Source organism: Acinonyx jubatus, chromosome A1 (assembly GCF_027475565.1).
Source record: "Acinonyx jubatus isolate Ajub_Pintada_27869175 chromosome A1, VMU_Ajub_asm_v1.0, whole genome shotgun sequence".
NCBI lineage: Eukaryota > Metazoa > Chordata > Mammalia > Carnivora > Felidae > Acinonyx > Acinonyx jubatus.
The window spans coordinates 78,823,462-78,844,970 of NC_069380.1; the positions used below are offsets into that span (position 1 = coordinate 78,823,462).

A 21,509-nucleotide genomic window follows, 5' to 3' on the forward strand; every position below is an offset into this window, starting at 1 on the left:
ATCTGTGGGGCAACAGTACCCTTTCAGGCAGGCGGACTATTGGGCAAACCCCGCACCTGTCCACCGGCAATCCCACACTGGGTGCGGAGGGGGCCGCTGGCCATCGGTGGCACTGAGCTGCAGAGGAACTCAGGGCCGGTGGAAGGGCCTGCACCTGTTTCTAAGTATAGATGCCTTCCGGGACCTCAGTTTTGCTTTTTCAGAACACATCTCAGTCCATGAGACTCAGAGGCAAGTAATGAGGCCAAATAAGTAGGCTCGTGGCAGTGAAGTCATGATCTCCTTTTCTAAGGCCCGGTCCTGAGGCTTCCTCTTTCCCAGGCCCTGGCTTTGAAAGCGGAGCCCCAGTGCAGGTGCTCGGCTCTGCACACAGAGCCAGCACACTGCTCTTTCTGCAGATCCCGGAACTTTGTTCTGGACTCAGCTCAAGGTCGTTCAACGTTTATTAGAGAAGCAGCACTTTATAGTGTAGAGACTTAGGTGCAATTATAATATGTATGCCTCAGGGATGTTTATAAAGCTCCCATGTTGATCGCGTGGCCAAAAATAGACTTTTTGGTATCCCTTGATGATTACGTTAAGGAAACCTGACAGTACAACCTTTAGAGTAAAAGACCAAAAATGGTCAAGGAGAAAACTTAGAGGCAGGTCCTGTTGAAGCTTGACTTGAATAGAATTCCTCAGACTGTACCCTGGGAGGCCAAATATAAGCTGTAAGGGAAGATCTATACGCAGCGTGAAACCCCGGAGCAGGACTTAATAACAGACGGGGCGGCACAGCCTTCCCTGACGAGGCCGGCCAGCCGGGCTCCTGCCCCCACCGGCCGGGAAGCCGCCGCCCCTTGGAGGAGAGATACTGGACTTTTCCTGGTATCCCGAGTGCCGGGCGCGGCTCGGTGCTCCAGACACTACTTGAAAAGGGAAGGTTTCAACTCCTGGCACCGTGGCCTTGCCTCTGCCCAAAATTCAGGGTTTATTTTTACTCGTTGAATGAGAAGGAGCTGAGCCCTGTGCTCTGTCATGCTCCGAGCGGCTGCCGCCTTGGAGACCACAGAGCAAGATGAATGCCGTCGGAAGGAATGTGTTTATAGAAGGGGCAGCTTTTATCCCTCGGAGAGCAATGCATTTTGACTTTTAATCTGGCATAAAGCTCCCATGTGGTGAGTCAGCAAAAAACAAAATTGTTCCCCTTTCACATAAACGGGGGTTTGATTGGCTCGTGGGCCGTAGCTGTGCCCGTGTGAGGCACAGACTTGCTCTGACATCAGACGTTGTGCATGATAAACCGGCGTGGTCTCCACGGCTTCTGGGACTGCCCGTGGCTCCCCTTGTGGGTCCGTCGTGCCTGCTGCTCCCACGCCTCCCTCATCCCGGTCCCTCTGCCCTGCCTGCAGCTGCCTTGCCTGCCTCACCTCTGCAGGTGCCTGCTCTGCCCACCTGCCCAAGAGGCAAAGGCCCCATAACTAGGAGCCCTCTGGGGGGGGGGGGTCCCCCTGTCCCTCTCTGTCATCTCACCGTGTCCTGGCGCGTGGTCCCCGGGCCCTCCCGCCCCGCGTATGACATCCCCAGCTGATGTTGGTTCCAGCAGGACTCCGCCCCCACACCTGTCCCCACAGGCGAGCATCTTCAGGGAGACCTGGCCCCATCCAAGAGTGAGAGGAGACACCACTGGCCAGCATACAGGGTGGAATTGAAACCTGGATGGAGAAGGGGCTAGAGGAGCCGACGCTGTCACCATCACGTCCTAGCGTTCAAGTTAGAACATCCTATCACTTTTGTGTCCCGCGAAGCCATGCATCGCTTAGGGGGCACTTACAGTCGTGGAAACGCCACAAGTCTGTAGCCGACATCCTGCTGTGGCACTAGCACGTGTGCACATACACTCACACGGATTTGCACATGGACAGTTTGGACTGAAGCCACCCTTCGTGACCACGCTCTGGTCACGCGGTAGCGAGCGACCGTGTCAAAGCTGGGCATCAGAGCCACATGATGAATGGGTCGTCAGCGTGGTGGGCGTCACCTCTGCAAGAGAGCCCACGCGGGGGCCCTCGGCCACATTCACCTCCACCTTTGTCCCCTGTTTGAGGGAAGGTGGTGGAAATAGCCCGGGATACGGACTCCTCTCCTCCGCGTGTCCTCATGCGTACACACATCTCGGGGAGCGTGACGTGTGCTTCCCAAGGTTTCAGCCCCAGGAGTCAAGCCCGACCCCAGGAATGGGATGCTGCTTCCTGGTCCTGTGCCTCTCACTCCAGCCCCCAGAGAGGAGGACCGGCCATATCTGGTCTACACCACCCTCCTTGTTCATTGTAGAAGATGCTTTTTGCCTGAAACATTTCTAAAGCAAAAAAAAAAAAAAATCCTACTTTCCTACTGACCCAAACCTCTCTCAAAGGTCCATGTTTAATAAATACGTGTAGTCAACAATCCCATGTACTTGGCCAAACCAATTCAGTTTAGTAAGTGCTTGCTTTGCTTGGCATGGAGTAATTTGGAGAAGAATCTGTCGGCATTACCATGTCACCCATCTGTTCACAAGTGCGTATCAGGCGTGTACTCTATATGCGTATTGGGCGTGTACTCTGTATGCACAGACTGCAAGGTGCAAGGATGACCATATTCTGAAGACGCAACTACCCCACTCGAGATTTGTAGTCTGCTTGACCTCGGGGGAATCCCGGGAAGACTACTGTGGCAGGTGGGTGGCTCCGCTGTCTCCACGGAATCCCTGGGGTTACGTAATAACCTGGACCAAGAACCCTGACGTCTCGAACGTCAGAGCCAGAGGGACCCCTGACACCCTCGAGACTGCACTCAGGTTCTGCGGGTGAGAGCCCAGCAGACAACGCGGTGCCCCCAACCTCGTGCCACAGGTTGAAGACAGAGCCCCGTCCAGACTCATGTCCACAAGTCGACGCCCCGCTAAATCGCATTTCAAAGCTTTTGCGTTAGGGTTCCCAGTTTTACGCTTTGTAAGTCCGCGTATAAACTCGGCTGCGGTTACTCCACTGGCAGTCACAAACCATTCTTTAGGGATCGGAGAGCCCATTCTCATGCCCTTGGACTTCCTGATGCTCATTCCGGATGACACATTGTCGGGATGCTTTCCCCAGAGGGATCCTATATGTCAGGGCTGGGTGCGGGGCCCTGAGAAAGCACAGAGCGGCCTGCCGTTAGACCTGGGTGAGTAATCCCCTCGCCGGACGGCTGCGGTGGGCGGGTCTTGTTCCCATGGCATCCCGGGCCTTTGCGGTCACTGCCAAATTCGAGTTACACTCCTTTCTGACATGGAAGTCTATTTTCCAGATGGATGTCTATCAAGCAGGAGCTACATTATTTGTATCCAATAGTGTCTTTTGAAACTATTCGATTATGTGGGCTGTAAGTAAATTATGAAGACTTCTTTTTATGATACATCCTCATTCACACACATATAGAAAAAGTACTATTTTTTTAGTAGTGATGTGGAGTTGTTTTTGTTACTTTTGTTATCATTTCAAAGAGTCTTGTTGGCAACTATGCTTCCAGAATGCCGGCCTGGCTGCACCCATCACACTCACTCATTAAGAAAATAGCTGTAATATCTCCAGGGCCTAGGATCGCCCGTCCTGCCAGTGGGAAATAGTGTGACTTCAGGTAGCAAAGCCACTAGAAGCATCCATTTCCAAGTTAGCAAAGCGGGGACAGTCAGAAAACCTTGCCAGGTAGAGGTCACCAGACCTGGCCGTTCTGGGGGTGCCTTTCCACAGATGCCTGTGGCTGCTTTGCTGTTATCGGTGCAGGATGTTTGATGATGCTAGTGATCCACTGAGTTAAAAGAATTTCCAGGGAACTAATGATGTGTCCCTTGTCACTCAGAATGCTTATGAAGGAGAAATTGGCTCTACCTCTCACTGGCTGAGTGGCCGTGAGGAAATCCCCCGCCTCTGTCGGCCCCACACTTTGGCTCTGCAAGACGGAATCGAGATGTTGTCACAGAGTTAGCGGTAGATGACGATCTCCGGTACCTGGTAAATGATGGCGACCACGTGCCCCTGTCCTAATGTGTGGCCACCGCCGTCCCCCTCATGGCCCGTTTTGCCCTCCATGGACTGCGTTGGCGGGCCTGGTGTGGTGGTTCTCTCCAGCTCACTGGGTCAGTCTCAGTTTGCTCTTCCTCAATATTTACCCTGAATTTCTCAATGCTCCTTACGCCTCCATATGTGGTGAGAATCCTTGTGTGCACTTCTTCCAGAAGCTTCTCTCTTCTGGCCACCACACATTCCACTCCCTCCCAGGGTGAATTTGGAGGGGGATAGAAACAAGCATCTGAGTCTTCGACAGTAAATGACAGGAGGTGAAGAACCTCAGATTTGGGATTCCAGAACAGGGAAGGGGCTGAAATCAACACTGAAAGTCAGGATCAAACATTACAAGATTTGAGCAGAAAGAATCAGCAGGAAGAGAAGTCAGCCAGCGCCTTGCGAGGAAAGAGCCCTGCAAGGAGCCAGTAGAAGAGCCCAGAGAATGACTTTCCTAACATGCTCCCAGCTTTGTTCCAGAGGACCCGCTGCTTGGATAAACGTGTCAGGGCTGTTCCCCATGTCCCAGGTGCAGGGGAAGGTAGGTTCCGGGGGGTGGACCAGAACTGGGCCCTCGAGGACCGAGGGAACGGGGGCTAGGATTCACTGGGAGGGGCCACAGGCCATGTCCCAGATGCATGGGGCTCTCGGAGGCCGTGTGCGTGTGTAGGCGCCTCGTCTGCGGCGTGTTCGTGAAGTTTCTGCCCAGACGTGAACTGTGCAGCGGATGCCCCGCTCCACGCGGAAGAAAGGCCATGCTGCGCATTCCCGTTTCCCTGTGGGACGCCGAGAATCCCTCCCCACAGCCCGTCCCTCCTGCCTTGTCTAACTGTGGTCAGCAGTAATTACTGCATATTTCCTGTCCTGGGAGCCATCTGCTCTCCTGTGGCGCCCTCCCAACTCCCTCTTTCTCCAACTACAAGTCAAGTCCTGGAAGACAGACGTGCGGCTTCTGAGACAGCTGAGCGCCAAGAAAGTAAAGCTAAGGGTGGGGGCGCCCGGGCGACTCAGTCGGTTGAGCGTCCGACTCTTGACTTGGCTCAGGTCACGATCCCAGGGTCATGGGATCGAGTTCCGCACTGGGAACTGCTTGGGATTCTCTGTCTCTCCCCCTGGCCCCTCCTGCTCCCTCTCCGTCTCTAAAAAAGAGAAGAAAAGAAGGTAAAGCTGAGGAGTGACTGTGTGCGTTCACGAGTCCTGGAGTGGCTATGATCGGGGTCACCCCACCCACACCCCATGTAGAGAACAACGGGAAGAGTCCCAGTCGTGAGGAAGGAAGGAAAGGACACCCGGCCTCGGTGGCCCCTGCCTGGGACACGTGACCTGCACACGACTCTAGGAGCCCTGTAATAGCACAAATTTATGAGAATGGTGAATAAAGCTCATCTTGTGTGATTGTCTTTTTCATGTCTCTAACAAGCTCATTTAAAAACCTGGGGGGTTCAGTCGCTCAGGATTCCAACTTTGGCTCAGGTCACGATCTCGCGGTTTGTGAGTTCAAGCCCTGCATTGGGCTCTGTGCTGACAGCTCGGAGCCTGGAGCCTGGTTCTGATTCTGTGTCCCCTCTCTCTCTGCCGCTCCCCTGCTTGCGCATGTGCACGCTCACTCGTTCTCTCTTATAAATAAATAAATAATAAAAGACTCTCAAAGGAAAAATAAAATTATCTAACCGCACCTACCACTGGCTTGGTTTCTTAATGCTGGATTACTCTTCCAGCCACGAGTAATTTCCAAAATTAAATGGCAGTACTTGGGTGTGGAAATTATGTGAGGATTATAATTTTACGACTGTCATTCAGTGTGACGCAAGCCTTATGTAAAAACGAAATGATGTTTCTGTTGAATTGCCCTTCAATTCTCTGGGTAAGGAGGTTTTTACTGTTGGATTTTAGTCACCCCATTTCAGTTAGACTTTGTGCCGTAATTCTGGACCATTTCAAGAGAATCGTACTATTAAGAGTTTTTAGAAAAGAGACCTTTAATGCATGACTCAGATATAATGAGAGGCAAAATGCCTTTTCCCGGAACTTGACTGTGGGACCCGTGGCTGGTGAAGGGCTTCCTGCAGAAGGCAGTGACGGTGGAACCCCACAGGCCCGCCCGCATCCTTAATGGTTCAGGGAGACGCTGGAAGGATGGGGGAGAAGTCAAGCTACGACCGCCCGTGCTGTAGCTGATTGACTTGTGTCTTTAGCTTGGGTTTCTTGCCCACATCCTCGGGGATCTCCTAACCCCCGGACAAGGGGGCGCGGGGGTCCTAATTTACCGTCATTATAGAGCAACAGCAGACACGTGGACACTGCTTTCTTTGTTCCTGGCAGTGCTTCACGCTTTGTATGTACTCACTCCTCTGCTACACTAACCCAGGGAGGCAGGTTGCTCACTTCCACCTTCAGATGAGGAAACGGAGGCACAGAGAGGTCGGCCTGCCCAGGGTCAACATTGCTATCCCAGGCTTTCCCGCTCCAGAGCCTGTGCTTTGAACCGCTGCCTTCTGCTGCCACCGAGTTCATGAAATACTAGCTGTGTGCCCACCTTCTCCTCCCACTCCCCGCCAGCAGTATGAGGCACCAGAGAAACGCAAGGAATAGGGGTCCTGCTCCTCCAAGAAGTAAGCATACGGTCACCGTAGGGAGCACCAATTGCACTCCTACCTATGCGCCCGGGAGAATTGAAAACAGGGCCTCGAGCAGCTGTGTGTAAACCACATTCCTAGCGGTGCTTTTCACAGTCCCCGAAAGCTGGGGACGACCCAGGAGCCCGCCAGCACGAATGGGGACGCAGAGTGTGGACATCCACACGCCGGAGCGCTCTTCGGCCCCGCCGAGGCGTGACGTGCGGACACACGCGGCCCGGATGAACCTTGGAAACAGCAAGCCCCGCGGAAGGGGCCGGCCACAGGGGACACGTGGTGTATGCCCACGCTCACACGTGGAATGTCCAGAGCTGGCACATTCTCCAGACAGAAAGCAAACTCCAGGCTACGGGGGCCTGAGAGGGGGAAGACACAGGCGGTGTTGTCCCATGGGGGCTGTTACGTTTAGGACGTCAATGAGCTGTTGGCTGTACAACATTGTGAGTGTGCTCAATGCCAACAAACGGCACACTTCAAATGGTTAAAAGGGTAAGTTTTATGTAACACACAGATCACTGTGATAAGAAATAAACGGGGGGCATCTGGGGGGCCCAGTCGGTGAAGTGTCTGGCTCTTGATGTCAGCTCAGGTCATGATGTTGCAGTTCGTGGGACTGAGCCCCGAGTTGGGCCTGCTTGGGATTCTCTCTCTCTCTCTCTCTCTCTCTCTCTCTCTCTCTCTCTGTCCCTCCCCGACACACACGGTCTCTCTCTGAGAAATAAATAAATAAATATTTTTAAAATAAACGCATGAAGCTTAGAAAGCACAAAGAATTATGATTCCCATCCTGAGGAGCTTACAGTCCATTAAAGACACAGAAAATTAACACATAAGAAGGAAGGGCACAATCGCTGGGAGTCTGCGTAACACAGATGGGTGGACAGAAGTCCCTTTAAACAGCAAGCGTCTGTGCTGGAGGCCTCTGTGCGCACCATTGCGGTGGGGGCTTGGCCCTAGATGACCTTGACCAGAGTGCATCCCGCCCGTGGGGCTGCATCCTGAGCAAAGGGCCAGGGGCAGGAAGGAGACAGGCCAAGTCTGGATAGAGGACTTTCCGTGCAGCGGGAAGGCTCTGTGCAGGGTGGTGGGGGGCCACCGCAGGCCTGCTGTGTGGCCTGACGTGCTGGAAAGGGTGTTTGAAGGAGCCAGGTGTAGTGATGGGAAGGCTGACGACACAGTGAGATGGTCCCGAAAAGAGTCACGCAGCCAGCTGAGTAGGGCCTAGACGAGATGGGGTGTTGGGCAAGGAGGGAGAGGAGCCAAGGAGGTCTGGTGGCTGGTCAGCCGGGGAAGTAGGGCCAGGAGGTGGAGGAAAGAGAGGAATGTTTGAAGACAGAAGGACTTTGGTCCTAGGAGGAAGGCGGTGGCTCGTGCCCCAGGTGTACCAGGCGGGTGTGAGCCCTGAGCAAGGAGCAGGCGGCCAGGGGCCTTGCTGGGGGCCAGAGATCAGCCTGTGTGGGAGGAGGGAGGCTTTGTGCAGGGCTCAGCCTCTCTGAGAATGAAAGGAAGCCACTGATGGGGCGCCTGGGTGGCTCAGTCGGTTGAGCATCCGACTTCAGCTCAGGTCACGATCTCGCGGTCCGTGAGTTCGAGCCCTGCGTCAGGCTCTGGGCTGATGGCTCAGAGCCTGGAGCCTGCTTCTGATTCTGTGTCTCCCTCTCTCTCTGCCCCTCCCCCGTTCATGCTCTGTCTCTGTCTGTCTCAAAAATAAATAAATGTTAAAAAAAAATTTTTTAAAAAGAAAGGAAGCCACTGAGTACTTGTATTTCAGGCCCCATGACCAGATGGGCTTTTTTAAGGATGGCCCTGACAGCGGGGGTTTGGATGGGCTGCTCAGAGCTTGACAGATAATCGTATGCACGTGCACACGAGAAAACAGAAAAGCCTTTTACTTCCAGGTCAGAAGTCTTTCCCTGATGGTGCCATTGTATCATGGGCTGTGGATGTTTCCAGATACTCTCCCCAGAGCAACGCTCCACATCCCGGGCGTGCTGACATACATCCACTTTTTTTTTAATATATTTAATGTTTATTTATTTAACTGAGAGAGAGACCAGAGGGGGGCAGAGTGACTCTGAAGTAGGCTCTGTGCTGTCAACGCAGAGCCCGACATGGTACTCAGTCCCACAAATAGTGAGATCATGACCTGAGCCAAAATCAACAGTAGAACACTTAACTGACTGAGCCATCCAGGCGTCCCGACATAAATCTGCTTCTTAACACTGTACTCAGTGACTCAAGAACGTCCTTGGGTGCGTGACTCCAGCCAGGGTTCACTCTGCGGTCCTCTCCTTGCTATCTGACACATCCACTTAGGCATCTTCCAGTACTTTCTAGTCAGTGGGTTAGGGTTTGACTAGCTTGTGTGTGCCTCTGCTAGGGTGAGATGCAACCCATCACATGGGACATGGAGACGGCCAGCAGGACTTCTTGGCTCATCGGGTGCTCGTTACTCAGCCCGGCCAGTGGCCCCGAACCCCTCCACTGCCACATCTTCCATACACTTGGCTTTCATTCATAAGTGATTCCAGAACAAGACACATCTCGTGATGCTCGAATTATCCACAGCTTATTGATGGTAACACAGAGAGAATGCTCCTTGCTCGAGCAGTTCTGTGCAGACTAGTCCTCCACAGGTTTGGAAGTAACCAGTGGAGACACGTCTCCTTGGGGCAGCAGGACCTCAGGTCCGTGAGTACGATCCGTGACGGGTCGTATGAACGTTCCCCTTCGGAAGCCCCCAGCCGCCCAGTGATTGTACAGACAACCAGCTTTGCTGTCCATGCTGGAACGGCCCACTTTTTCTTCTGCCAAGCACTTTCTATGAAGTAATTGCAACTACCGTGTTGTGTGAAAAGAGAGGAGGTTCAAAGACAGTAATTTCGTCCATTGTGGAGAGACACGCTCTGTGTGAAAGGCACAGATGGGAGGTTTGCATGTTGGGTAGAATGGCCAGCAAGGTGCCAATCTCAATAGGTGATCTCTCTTTTCTGCCTTCTCTTTCCCTCTCCCTCTTCCCCGACCCCACCCCTCTCTCCCTCTCCCCACCCCCATCACCAGCCCTCGCTTTGCAAAGTTACGTGAGAATGTGACACATTCCTCCCGTAAGGCTCTACTCCTCCTCTTTAGACTTGGCCATTATATCAACTACATATAAAACTCTGTTTATAACTAAAAATCTTCCCCAACAAGCTGTCTCACTATGGATGCTTTAGATCCAAGTCTTTAATTCCACTTGAGGGTTGTGGAATAAAATAGATCATAAGCAAGAACCCCAAACAAGTAAAAGGTCCTAATGAAAATGAGGCTAAAATAAATGGAATGTACTTTTTCCCTCTCTTCTATTATTTTAAAAAGGCTTTTCATTTTAGGGCAGTTTTAAATTTACACCAAAATTGTTCGGAAGGTACCGAGACTGCTCCCCCACTCCCCCCACCGTCCTCCCCCAGCTTCCCTATTGCTGACATCCTCCAGTAGGGCGGTCCATTCATGACAAGGGATACACCGATCTAGACCTTCCATTATGCTTTTTAAATGGGAATCTGTCTTTGAGGATTTGTGGGATTGGACAATGCAGATCGAAAGGGATTTTTAACAACCAACCCAGTACTTGGGGAAACATGTGCAGGTTTCTCTTGCCCCCTAAGTGGTGGGTAGCGATAATTCCCCCACAGGCAGGTGCCCCAGAGTTCCTGTGTGTCAGGAATTACCGGGGTGAGCTCTCTGCTTGGACAGGCTCCCAGGACAATGGGATTTAGCCAGCAAGAAGCCCTAGAAAAGAGAATCATTTAATTTTTTCTGGAACGTGCCTTCACGTCTCTGGTTCGCTAGCAAATCATCAGACACACTCACCCCCTTAATGATCTCCAAAAGATAAAGATTTTTAAAAAAATCTTTAAAAAAAAATCTAAAAAAAAAAATTTTTAAATTAAATTCCATGAAACTCTAAAATTAAGCCATTCAAGTTTTTAATGGAAATGACAAGGTTGACCTTTTTATCCTGAAAGGAAAGAATTAAACAGGGTTTCCAATCCCTAATGATAAAATAAAATCAACACTGATATTTAAATGGTTGCTGTTTCTTAATTACGGATGCCAAAGATTTGCCACCCATCATGTTTTTAAACTGTTGGACAGGTCAGACTGTAGGCACAGCGAGATTTTAGGGAAAAGTTAAGTATGCAGATGTCCTGTGATCCGATTGCGTGTTTTGGCCGGGGCACTGCACTCTCTTGTGAGAGCCCGGGTTCCTGGGTCATGACTAATATGGGCTTCTTCACAGCCTTACCATCCTTGGTCATAACGTTGCTCAGGCCAGAGCCCAGGCTGCCAAGACCACAGGGCAGCCTTGTTAATATTACATGACAGGCGGAGACTTTTTGGAAAACGTCTTCTGGTCCTCTGTTTATACACCCCCATTGATATTCGTCTGAAGATCATTTTACAGTCCATTTACTTACAGCTGCATCACAAGAGTCTTGGGCTGCTGCTAACAGGGCTTCTGCCAAGTACAGCTGTAACAGGGAGGTGCCCCGTGCTGCCCCGGAACCTGAGACACCCTGTTGGCATCATCAGCCGCCACCCCGTGTCCCTGGCCTGCACCCCTGTCATCTGAATGCTCAACTCACCAATATCGATGGGCTTGACTGGGGGGGAGTGGGGGACCATGTGACCTGAGCCCCAAACTAATTACACTAACTCCACGTGCTTTGTGGACATAGAGGAGAGACCAGCTCTGAGCTTGGGGGCCGAGGACACTAGTTAGAATAAGACTTTTACGCCATGTTTTCAGATTCATAGATTTATCTCTTCTTTTGAGTCCTGCAAAAGATTTTCTAAAGCCACGTTTTAACAGCCCTCTAATTTGAAAAGATGGGCTGCTATTTGCTGAAAGCCGCCTTGTCGGACACCCTGGGAAACATCCAACAAGTGCAGGCGCCCCCAGGCCATACGTGTTCTGAGGGCTTTGATGTTATTTTTAGAAACGTGCACAAATCTGAGCCAAAAACCAGCTTTCTTCTTTCGCTCCTGCTTCCTTTTCTTGTCCCTTCTCCGTCTTGGCTGTGTCCATTAATATTTGTATTTCCTGCTTTAGGGCAAAAAAAAAGGCAAAGTGTGAAGTGTATTTTCTTAAGTGCAACTAAAAATAATAAAATGCCTGTCTGCTATGAGGAAAAACTCAACCAGCCTATTAAAATAATAGCAGCTAGGGCACCTGGGTGGCTCAGTCGGTTAAGCAGCTGACTTCCGCTCAGGTCATGATCTCACGGTCCGTGGGCTTGAGCCCCGCGTCGCACTCTGTGCTGACAGCTCAGAGCCTGGAGCCTGCTTTGGATTCTGTGCCTCCTCCTCTCTCTGTCCCTCCCCCACTGTCTCTCTGTCTCTCTAAAATATAAATAAAACATTTAAAAAAATTTTAAATAACAGCAGCAAATATAAATCAACAAAGGATGAGAGATACAATTTAGGGCCATCATTGACCTGAGGAACGGAGTAAGACAAGTGCCATCCACTTGGTATCATACTGGCTGCATCTAGCCCAGAGACAGGTCAGAGTGGAAAGTCATCCAGCCGCCTGTGAGACCACCAACCAAATTAATTTAGACTGATTTTTAAAAAGTCACTTTATTTGGGCCAAACCCATTTAAAAAGCTTGTTTTTTATCTTCTCCCTTGACCGTCTAACCATATTTGTCTTGGCTTGCTTGGGCCATTTTATCAAGAGATCAACCACAAACTCCTGCCAGTTTTTAGTCATAAGAACCTTCTTCGTTGGCAGGAAAATCAAGAGAACACACAGGTTGTAAAGCAGCCACCGTACACAAGTGTTCCAGTAGCTCCTGTGAAGGACGTTTAAGGTACAAGCGGGAGGAAAGAGAAGTAGGAGAGGGAAGCCGTGGACATCACACGTGCCTAGCCAGCCGCTCGACTCCCCGGGTCCCCACGAAACGCTCACTTCATAGACCTCGAGTCTGAGGTTAAACCACTTGCCCACAGTCACCCAGGCAGAAAATGGGTTCTTCCTGGACACACATCCTCAAGCCTGTGAGGCTGGAAACCTCGCTGAGGAGCTCCCAGTCCAGAAACAATCCAAAGCCCCTGCCAGACGTGTCCCAGATCAGGGACAGATTAATGCTGCCATTTGGGGCAAATCTGAAACATCCCGTCCCAGCCACTCTGGGAGGGAAATAATCTAGCTTTACCCATAATGGGGCTTTAAAATTTTTTTTTTATGTTTATTTATTTTTGAGAGAGACAGAGACAGGCAGAGCATGAGCAGGGGAGGGGCAGAGAAAGAGGGAGACACAGGATCTGAAGCAGGCTCCAGGCTCCGAGCTGTCAGCACAGAGCCTGACGTGAGGCTCAAATTCACAAACATGACCTGATCATGATCTGAGCTGAAGTCAGACGCTCAACCGGCTGAGCCACCCAGGCGCCCCCATAATGGGTTCTAAGTGGTTCTGTGAGTTTGGTTGGCCCCAGACCTGCAGTCTTGCCTCTCTGACCCATTTGACTTCTTTTCTTTTCCACAAGTAACAAGGGTTGGTCCCAACCTAGGGCTTGTGAAACCTTACCTTCTCCAGATGCCCACCATTCCTCAGGCGACACAATCCACTTTTGTGTAATATATGAAAATATTAGGACTTTGGGGAAATGGCTTAAGTTTGGAGGGATTGGTTGTGAAATGTTTGAAAATGTAAATTCCCACACAACTGTCCTAATTTATTTTAATCTAGTTATATTTGCGGTCCATGGTCTTCCTGCCAGGAAGATGGGAGGCCACCTGCCCCCTTCAGAGGGAACAGCACTGCCTCAAGGCTGAGACAGGAGGATTTGAATGAGGCTGGCTTCGGTCACAGCTTCTGTCATTTGATAATTGTACAAGTTCCTTCTGTAAGATGCTTGATTAAAATTCTTGATGACTTTGGTAATCGCCACAAGGCTAGGAGAATCTAATGTTCTTGAATTTGTTCCATATTCATAATATATCCAATAACCATGTGTAGTAACCAGACAAATTCTCCCAAACACACACCAGCTGCGTTGCTAACCTCTCCCAGGGTTCACGCACCGGCTGTTCCTACAGCCTCGTGGACCAGCCAGCCGGGGTGGTGACTTCCATTTTCATTCATTCATATAGTGCATGTTCGTTACATAACCTAATCGTCTGTACACACTTGGTGTGTGTGACCAACTTGTAGGAGCAGCATAGGTGGGAAAGTTCTGAGCTGACAAGACGTTGCAATAAGATGTTAGATGTTTTCTGGACGTTAATTCATTCTGTGGCTTTTGAAACTTTGGTCAAAAGGAAATTTCTGTCCCTCTCCTGCTGATAACTGGACAAAATGGGGCTCAAGGCAGCTTTTCTAGCCCTAAGTCGATTACAAAACAATGAAAGTAGGGGCGCCTGGGTGACTCAGTCAGTTAAGTGTCCGACTCTTGATCTCAGCTCAAGTCATGATTTCATGGTTCGTGGGTTCAAACCCCACGTCAGGCTCTGTACCGACTGCACGGAACCTGCTTGGGATTCTCTCTCTGTCTCTCTCTCCGCCCTCCCCCACTCACTCATGCACTCTCTCTCTCAAAATAAATAAAACTTAAAAAAAACAATGACACTAAGAAAAGTATCATTTCATTCGTATTCAAACATACATTCAAAATTATAACCAAAACGCAGAAAACCCCAGTGTTTTAAATAGTCTTTACTAACTTGATTTCTGAGTCCTTGAATGTGATCCTTATTTATCAATGCTTATGTCAAAAACACACAAAAATACCAGCATGCTTACCATTATGACCTCTTATATCACCTCCCAAAGAGGGAAAATATGGTTACCTCTGAGCCTGCACTATACGACTCTTGACCGATTAGATTAAAGAAAAAGCCCTGATTCTGCTTCAGTAAGTAAGAGAAAAGAGCTATTCAGAAAATGAAGTGTTTCAGATGATTGACCTAGATCTCTGCCTCCTGTAGGGACTCTCACGTTCAAGTGCACACACTCGGAGTCGCTCCCTGAAGCCTGAGGGGTTCACCACTTTTGGCCAGCATTCCATTTGGGAAGTTTTCGAAGAGAACTATTTAAGAGGAAAAACATACTCTCACAAATAAACTTATATTTAAAAAAAAAAAAAAAGATGTAGCTCTCGGGACTTCCAACGCCTCTTAACAGAAGACATCTGGTGCACTTCCTGAATTTTTCTGAGACCTTGAGAGCACGCCCACACATTTCCAACTTCTTTCCTAACCATTGGGTTGGTTTAGCACAGCTCCATTTTGTAACGGACTGTTCCGTCCATGGTTGTTTGGTTTTGCCTTTTATTATAAATTTGCATGCATCCGTGTATCCCATCATCACAGTCCTGACCACCTCCTGTGAGTCAGGGAGGCAGAGACGCGGAGAACGAGTTCGCAGGTAAAAGCGTCATCAAACTACGACCCAGTGTGTCACGAGGGCGGGTTTGGTGCTGTTTACTGTCGGTTTGGGCTCTGCTCAGAGGAGCCAAACCAACAACTCATTTTAGCGTGGTCCGTGTCCTTTAAAATGAAGAACAGAGGGAACGAAAGTAACACGAAGGGTGGCCTACGCCATTTCGCGAAGGTGTTTGCCGTGGAGACTCGAGGGGACCTGACTGGATGTGTGGAGAAGAGACACTGGGGTTTTGCTGCACACCGGCCCGGCCGTGGGAACTAAAGCAAACAAAACCTATTTTTAAAAAAGCTTCTTCAAAGTGCACATTTTGTGTTAGGAAAACGCTCAGCTCTGTTACTTTCCAAGCAGCCCTGGTTCAGAGCAGGCTGGACCCTGACTCCTCACCTCACCGACCTGCAGGTGGTTGGCTCAGCTTATAGCCTCTTGGCCTGAAAGCTCGTAAACTGTGTCTCTGTGAATCGGTTAGCGTGCAAAGCAAAAAAAGCGTAAGGTAGCAAATCATACGATAATGAGGTATTTTGGTTTCTCTTATTTAATTGCTTTATTAATGTTTTAATTTTTTTTAAATGTGTATTTATTTCTGAGACAGAGGGAGACAGAGCGCGAATGGGGGAGGGGCAGAGAGAGAGGGAGACACAGAATCCGAAGCAGGCTCCAGGCTCTGAGCTGTCAGCACAGCGCCCGACGCGGGGCTCGAACTCACAGACCGCGAGATCAGGACCTGAGCCAAAGTCGGACGCTCAACCGACTGAGCCACCCAGGCGCCCCTTTAATTGCTTTTTTAAAGGAAACTTGCTGGGTCAATGGCGCGCTTCCAACCCGGCACGTATCTGAAGGTTCTACCCTTGCTGTAAAGTGGAATACTCATAAAGCCCCGTATGTTTTCATCCTTCACGTATGTGACCAGCACGCGTGCCAGACTGTGGGGAGGTGGGAGACACAGATTCAGAGGCATGGCGCCCCCCCCCCCCAGGGGAGAGGGCAGGACGCTCTCCTAGCAGGGAAGCGGGGTGCGGGCCACGGGGCAGGCACTGCTGGTTGACATCACACGGCCAGGCCAGGGGTTGAGAAGAGAAAGGGGGACGGCTGGCGGGCAGTGGGGACTGGAGGAATTATAAAACTCCTATAAAATCCCAATGCAGCAGATCATTTCAGAGACCAAACAGGCGGGCTGTGCTTCGAAAACGGTCTTTGCTCAGAGAGCCAGCAGGGGATTGACGCGGGCAGGTGCCCCTGGGATGCTCGGGATGGCGGGATGGTGATGGAGCCTCTCAAGTACCCGGGACTACGGACGCCTGGGGTCTCATGCGTGGGGGGAGATGCCCGCGAGGTGGTGCCAGGGGGATCCTCACCCCTCCACCCTGCCCAACCCGCGTGCCACAGTCCCAGCCCAGCGCTCAGAGGCAGCAGCGGTGGCTGGAGAGGTTCACTAGGTCCAGTTGAATTAATTTAGACCATTTGAAATCACCTCACTTTTCCCCTTGGTTTTTGGTTTCTGGAGGTTTTTTTAGGAGGGGAGACTTACAGGGGCACCAAGGTGGCTCAGTCGGTTAAGCATCTGACTTCGGCTCAGGTCGTGTTCTTACAGTCCGTGAGTTCGAGCCCTGCGTCAGGCTCTGTGCTGACAGCACAGAGCCTGGAGCCTGCTTCCGATTCTGGGTCTCCCTCTCTCTCTGCCCCTCCCCTGCTCATGCTCTCTCTCTGTGTCTCAAAAATAAATGAATGTTAAAATTTAAACAAAAAGAGAGAGGAGACTTAAAGTTAGCGGATGTTCACGCCAATCGGTGTGTCCCTTGGAGACCTTCCCAGGAGCAAGCAGGTGCCAGCTTGTGGTCCTGGGCATGGAAGGGCAAGCAGAAAAGCCGCTAAAGAAATGGAAGCCCGTTCTTGATGGGAAATCATTTTCCAGTGAATCACTATCAGAGGGAAAAGCCATGCCAGCCTCTGCCTCCTGAATTCCTTCCTGACGCATCAGATGGAGGTGTCCCAGAAAGCGCTACTGTTTTGCTTGACAAGGAGGAATCCTGTGGCTCAAAGAAATCACTGCCGAACTGAGCGGCCGTTGCCCATAAATCCCCAATGGGAAGCAGATAGTGAGTGTCATTCATAACCAGCAGCGCGTCTAAATCAGAGAAACGCACGAGAGGCTGCACCAGTGAGGACGTGGCCTCCTTCGTCCGTGCACAAGTAGGGACGAGGGGCGACGTCTCGTGGTCCGTATCTCCTGTTTGCTCGTGTGTTCTTCTTTCTGTATTTTCTGCGGACGTTCTTCTTCCCCTCCGCTGCGTTTAGGATTGGAATCCACTGGAGGGTCAGCGACCCAGACTGGCGGAGAGGAAACCCCTAACCTTCACGGTGTTACCCCGACCTGTGGCCCACCACGTGCAGAACGGGACCAACCGACAAGGCCGTGACCGTGACAGACAACAACACGGCCACATGCAGCACAGAAGGGAACATCCTCCCAAGACTGAAGGGCAGGGCTTTCTGGGGGGAAGCTCGCAAGGATGCTGGGCTCCAGCCGTGTGATGGATGAACTCTGCCATGTTTTTTCCAGCTCCCACAGACAGCAGGAACCATGCGTGCTGATCGGCCCGCCTCCAGGTCTGTGTTCCGAGCCTCCCCGTCACGGCTCCCTGTCTTTTCGGTGAACCATGTGCATCTTGTCTCGGGCCACACGGTCTTCGAAGGAGCACATCAGCAGTGAGCATGTGCCTTGGAGGGGTGGCTGTGTGGCATGGTCACCTCCCATTTTGTGTATGAAAATTGCTATTTCTCTTCCCGGCAAATGGCTTTGAGAAGAACGAGCATTCTGGAGGTTGTTTCTGCCCCTGTCAGGAGGACAGCACATAGCTGAGTCACTTCTCTGGAATGGGTGTTAATGTCATTTGGTTTCCTCCCGCCCAGGACCCCGGGTTTCATGTCTGTACAAATGAGCCATCCATTATCTTTCCACCAGACTGAAAAAAGATCAATTTCTCGTGGTTTGTTGTTCTTTTTTTAATTGCGGATGTGTGTTCAGTGTTGATCCAAATAGCCACTCTAGACCGGGGAGTCTTCGGAGGGAAGTCCAGGATGTCCAGATAGCCATCTGCTGTGTCAGACACGACTGTGCTTGCCAGCCCTTTGTTAGCGGGATTTAACCCTGATGGCGGACACGGACCTTCAGCTCACACATCCACTCTGTGGCCGAGGACAGTCGCCATCATCACGTGCCTCTGCTCAGCAGTTCCAGAATCTCCACCAGTGCACGAGATGTTATTATTTTTTAATGTTTTAATGTTTATTTATTTCTGAGAGAGAGAGTGCAAGCAGGAGAGGGCCAGAGAGAGAGAAGGAGACACAGACTCCGAAGCAGGCTCCGGGCTCCGAGCTGTCAGCACGGAGCCCGACGCGGGGCTCGAACCTAAAAACCGTGAGATCGTGAGCTGAGCCGAAGTCAGATGCTTAACCGACTGAGCTACCCAGGGGCCCCTAGATGTCATTATTGATAATATCTTTGCAACAAATACTCTGTGGAACCGTTTCCAAAATGTTAGACACTTTTAAAGATGTAAATAAGGAGACTGAACTTTGATCTGGTTTCACTATCTGCCACATAACCTCCCCCAGCACCAAACTTCAAGGGCAACGTGGAGTGTGCAAAATTAATGAACTAGAATATGGCCGGCCGCTCACCACGACCTAGCCACGTTACCGGGTCCAGACCACTTGGGCCCCAAGTTAGGCTATGTCCTTCTCTAGGAGTTGTTCCCAAGCTTACAATTCCACGTGTCCATAAGTAAATCTATGTTTAGATGTCCTAATGTGCTTCTGACATCCTGGGGGTTCTTCGAGCTCTCTGCACAAATCTGTAACTCGGTCGTTGGTGGACCACCAGCATCTGCCCCTGCTGGGACAGCCCCACACGGCTGGGGACTGTGGATGCCCTGCACTCCCGATGCAGACGATCCGGGCCCCTGACAGCGTCTTCTACACGCCTCTTCTGGGGGTTCCTTCTACGCCTGCTCTTGGAAACAGCTCACATTCTCTGTCCCGTAACATCTCTGCCACATCCAATTAGAAGCCACTTTCACACTTTTTTACTGTGTTCCCAACCAAGTAGCTGCCAGTTCTGACATGGTCTCCTCCCTCCCTCCAGGGGAGTCTCGCCTCCTCTTAGAAACGGCTCTGGTGGGGGCACCAGGGTGGCTCAGTCAGTTAAGCGTCTGACTCCTGATCTCGGCTCAGGTCATGATCTCACAGTTCACGGGTGCGAGCCCAGCATGAGGCTCTGTGCTGATGGTGTGGAGCCTGCTTGGGATTCTCTCTCTCCCTCTCTCTCTGTCTCTCTCTCAAATAAACATTTTTAAAAACCTTAAAACAAGAAAAAGAAAAGGCACTAGCAGTACGTGGCCCTGTTTCCTGTCTCGGGCTCTGCTTTGTCCCGACGGGCCTCTCCCCAAGGAACTTATTCTTGCCAGAGGTGATTTTCCAGCAAGTTCCGTGTATCTGAAAACTTACTCTCACAGATCCAGCGTACCCTTTGTTCAGGAAATACTTAGCGATCCAATCTTCTTACCATAAAAACCTCCTCAACCGTTGAGAAGTCTGCTAACATGGTCTTCCCCCAACAGCGAGTATGCATGGGTGCCAGAGAGAGCGCAGTCATGGGATGCGTCCAGCTGCCCCCCTCCCTGTGTCCTGATGTCTCAGCCTGCAGCCCCCGCCCCCCGCCCCCCCCCCCCTGCATACCTCTTGACCAGAGTTGCTAAAAAGTAACAGAAGTGACTTGGAGTTTCACCTTCTCTTTCTGCCCCGGTCACTTTCTAGCAGGAGGCGGATTAATGAGCCGTGAAATGGCGGCAATTGAGCAGCGTTGGGTTAAAGCAGAGAAGCAGGTTCTCAGATAATCTCCCAGGGAGGTGACTAGCTCTGTTCTGTTGGGTCTGCGCAAACCCCAGGCATACATCTGTTTGGCTTTGTCACTTTGGCCATTGCTTTTGGCTTTGTTGTAGCCTCGTGAAGATCAGTGAAACAGATGATTCAGGGTCCCAAGTCATGTCCGTTACTCAAGGGGAGTTCGTAGGTGCCTCGACATTGCCTTCTGGGCACGTCCCACAAAGCTGGGCACGAATCCGTCCTCGGAGCCAATATGGGAACAGCACCTGCCCCGTAGAGGTGCCATGGGGATTAAATCCGTTTGCTGGTGGAAAGTTTTCCGCACCGTGAACGCTCCACTCTAGAAATGTTGGTTGCACTTATTACTTTGCTGTCTCCCAGAACTCTGCACTGGGTCTGGGTCTAACGGGTCCTCCGCTATTTCTGTGTACTTAGAACACATTCCTTTGGGCAAGTCAAAAGGGAAGGGAAGTACAAGATAATTAATTACTGTTAGTTCAAGTGCCCCGTGAAGAGAAAATCGGAATTTGATACGCTCTTTCGACACCGTTGGAATTCTGCCGTGAATATTTTCATCAGAATTTTTCCCCTGGGAGGTTAGCTCCCCGTAACAACTGAGGGGCCTGCCCTCTGTCCCACGGAAGGGGGTCATCGTCACCCAGAAGAATCCCAAAATCTTGGACGTGACAAACCTGAAGTCTGAAGTGGGGCGGGGTCTCACTCCCAAAAGCGCGACTGACTGCCACCTAGTGCCAGCCGCGGGAACTGCACCGCGTTCCTCTGACAGGCAGTGTAGGAGGAGGCAGTGAGAAGGTGTCTTCTGTTGATACAGAGTGAAATTTTTATTCTAAAAAGAAACATTCAGCTAGTGTCGAAAAGCTTCCTTTTATAGCTTTTCCCAGACCGCCGTTGGTAAACACCCCTTTTGTCCGTAACCTCTGCTCCTCCTGAGTTACGGTGGTTGTGCAGAATGGTTCCAGCGTGTTCCGTTTATCGCTAACGGTTGTCCTCAAAACAGCGTGGTTCAAAGATTACCAGAAGTAAATCCCTGGGGGCGGGAGTCCTGGCATTCCAAAACCCTGGCCTGGTTTCCTAGGTCTTGATTTCGGCGGCTGATCTCTCTTTATCCGATCGTACACGGTTTTGATAAGGCCGGCATCTCTCCCCATGAGTCTGGGAGCTCTGCCTTTGTGATCCACGCTGACGCCTGAAAAGCCCTCTCCCCAACAGTGCAGAACCAGATCACCTGCCCGGCCGGTAGTCAGTAATTCTGCGGGCTGGAGCAGAGTGAGGGAGGGATCTAAGGCTGTAGGTGACACACTTTGGCATACTGGGGGATAGAACCAGAGGGCGATAGCCCCCCACAGTGTTACACACTGGCACTGTGCTTCAAAAGTGCCCCAGAAACCATGAACTTGTTATAATGGTTGTAAAAGTGGTCTACAAGCAGCCTTTTCCCAACACCTGTAGGTAAGGGACGTTGGTGTTGGGAACGTC

At 51.0% G+C, this 21,509-nt stretch overlaps 1 protein-coding gene and 1 long non-coding RNA gene across 4 annotated transcripts in view; one reads left to right on the top strand and one right to left on the bottom strand.

The window, feature by feature from the left end:
- COL4A2 (collagen type IV alpha 2 chain) overlaps positions 1-21,509 on the top strand; it is a 172,749-nt gene that overhangs the window by 70,071 nt on the left and 81,169 nt on the right. The window lies entirely within an intron of this gene.
- LOC128314673 (uncharacterized) lies at positions 11,362-20,675 on the bottom strand. Of its 2 annotated transcripts, none has more exons than XR_008296536.1 (3): positions 19,866-20,675; positions 11,916-12,085; positions 11,362-11,789 (listed from the first exon to the last, which is right to left on the bottom strand). It is a non-coding gene; the product is annotated as an uncharacterized LOC128314673 (long non-coding RNA). The 2 variants fall into 2 exon arrangements; XR_008296533.1 differs by having other exon boundaries at positions 11,362-11,786; positions 19,866-20,674.